Genomic DNA, 3,046 nt, shown 5'->3' on the forward strand with positions numbered 1-3,046 from the left:
CTAATATATCTTTTACCCAATCTTTGTATCCAATGCTAGTTGTTCAAATGGCAATTCGCCCCTCTACCCCGTTTAGCACCCTGAATGAAAAGGGTCAAACCTTTTGCAGAAACTGACTTGGCCAGCTGGTTCACTCACCCCTGGAAGCTTCAGCTCTGCCCTCCGGGAAGTGGCCACAAAGAGACCTGAGGCTGAGCAAGGGGGCAGAGTTGTGCTGTTTGAATGTGGGAGATTTTGCTGAGCTCTCGGCTATGAGCATATCCGCTGGACTCCTGCAACAGTCGGAGGAAGAGGAAGGAAGGAGGGCTTAAAGAACCGGAGAGCGATAAGAGAGGGAAGGAAGGCTCTGCGATTCCCCCCTTGTTCCGCCTTGCGCTTCCGTTGGATGCTGTCCGTGGCCACTGGTGCTGAACCGCTTCGGAGCCGAGCCCCCAAACTGGAACAAGAGACCGGCCGTTTGCTCCCTTTTGCTGCTAAAAGATAGCAGGGAGGAGCGAGTTTCCAGAACAGCAAATTGAAGCTTTGCTCTTAAAAGGAATTGCCTGAAAGGGGAGAGGAGCAGGAGTGGAAGATTGTGAGTCTGGAAAGATTCGCCTCGGGATAGATCCAGGATTGCGCTCCTTTAGGGCGAGTCTGAAGGCTGCCCTCGGATTATCGCTGGCTTTTTCCTGCTTTTTCTTTTGCTTCGTTTTCCGTCTTACCTCCATTGTTGCGAGAGGCTAAGCCATGCTGTGCCTGCTGTTAGCATCCATTGGATCAGAGCAGGTAGGAAACTTGCTGACAACTCCAGCAAAGTATTTACATTTACGAAGGAGAATCTAAGAAATGGGACATACCCACCAACCTACAAGGCCTTAAAAAAAAATCAAAACAAGGTCTCTCAGCTGCCTTGCACACATACAGCTACAAAGAAGTATCCGCACACTGTTCAGTTACAAAGGGAAATATGACCCAGGTAGTAATTATTATTAGTGGAAAGTTCTCACTATTTGGGCTGAGATCTGGGATGTCTGGAATGAGGGAAAATATTCCTCTAAGCATGTGCCAACTGTTCTTGAGTTCATTGATAAATGGATACATTGAGATAGGTTTATAGGAATAATGTGGAAGGGCTTCTGTGGCATGATTCCCATGGGGTCTGATATTCTCTCTAAAATATACACACAGAGAGGCAACCTCCCTACAGAGAAAACTCATATACAAGCCTCTCAAATCACACCAAAATTTCTTCAGGCATTTAAACCTATTGTTTTGAGGTAGCTAGAAATGCACTCAGAGCTCATGGCTTGACTGTTTGATCCTTGCAAAGTCCTTAATGAGATAGTCAAAGCCAAAAGCTGCTTTTCCTTTTAGCTGGTTTTAACCCATCTCTTTCTCTCTCTTCCTCTTCCTCTTCCTCTCTCTCTCTCTCTCTCTCTCTCTCTCTCTCCCTCTCCCTCCCTCTCCCCTTTTTCTCTTTCTTTCTTTTTCTCTCTCCATAATGGGAGAATCAGAGAGGTTCTTCTGCAGAATTCAGAGCTCCCTGACTTCCACACCCTCTCCAGGTAAGGGAGCTCCATTGGAATCTCCTCTATTTTCTCACTTGTCAGCTGCAATGTTTTGATTTGCCTTTTCCTTCTGAACCCAGTTCTGACAATCCCCCCAATATCTATGCCCCAAATGAAAAAATTAATTGCATGTGTGATCTTGTCTGAAAAGTGGTACATGATTCTGAGCCATGTTTAATTTTTCATAGGTGGGAACAGGGTAACAACTAAAACTGGTAGATGCTTCAAACTTTCTTTTTTAAAAATCTGGCACATAAAACCATATGACCAAGACCAATGACAGTGTATCAGGTAGTTATTCTGCGATTGACAGCTTTCCCTCTCCCCTCAGTAATGGTTTCTTCATACTTATTTAGGATCACTTTTAGATGCATGGTCAAAATCCTAATTTGAGAAGAGTCTCTGACTTCTGCTTTATTTTACATAATGTAAAGAAATGGAACCCAAACTGAGATTATTCCAACAAAGGGATGGAGTTGTACTAAGTACTGACCTTATTCAAAATAATCTATTCTTAATTATAAAGAACTGTGAATTCTTTGGCACATCCATCCAGAGTGAGAACATTTCACAGGAACTTAAATAAAGGCCAGGTGCATCAGAGTAGGACCAGTCTCGCTATAAATGAACAGGTTGCATCTAAGGAGTGGAATTAGCTATTCCATACTCAATTTAACAAAGTTTCTGGCAATATGTAAATCAGTGATCTCTGCTTATGACACATTGATCAGTTTTCTATCCTCATTAGCATGTTTCCTTTAGGATGCTACACACTATAATAATAATAATAATAATAATAATAATAATAATAATAATAATAATAATAATAATAATAATAATAATTTTATTTGATTAGCCGCAACCCTCTCCCGCCGAAGGACTCGCGGCATACAATCAAAACGGATAAAAATACACATAAGACAAACATATATACAAAAAGAACAGAGATATATACATATGTGCATGGAGGAGAGTTGACTTATAAGTGAAAGACAATTAAAAACACAATTTAAAATCCCCTTAAATAAAATTACTAAATTAAAAAACCCATCAGGAGCGATACGAAGTTATGGTTGAGCCAGGCCAGCTATTTGGAAAAGGTGGGTCTTGAGCTTGACACGGAAGGAACTATGTTGTAATGACAGTAAAAGCCCTACTATTGCCTTCTCCTGTCAGGATCTAAAACTACAAATGGGCCAGTTTTTCTCACAGAAGTGTTTCTGCTCAGAGATCCAATCACCTAAACATGCCCTTTTCAAGGATACACCATTTCATTTCTCTCTAATGCCTCTTAATAAATATTTAAAGGATATGCCTGATTTTCATTTAGTTCTTCAGATTTTGCCCTCTTATCTCTCTCTCTTTTTTTTTTCCTCACTCTCTATAGTTCTGGTGTCCTAATAGATCCTCTCCTACCAAAATCAAATAAACACTGAGTGAGAGAAAAGGAAGAAAAGCTCCTGGACAAAGGAACATCAAACATAATATCAAATGAAGCA

This window comes from Natrix helvetica (assembly GCF_964273705.1).
Source record: "Natrix helvetica genome assembly, chromosome: 3".
NCBI lineage: Eukaryota > Metazoa > Chordata > Lepidosauria > Squamata > Natricidae > Natrix > Natrix helvetica.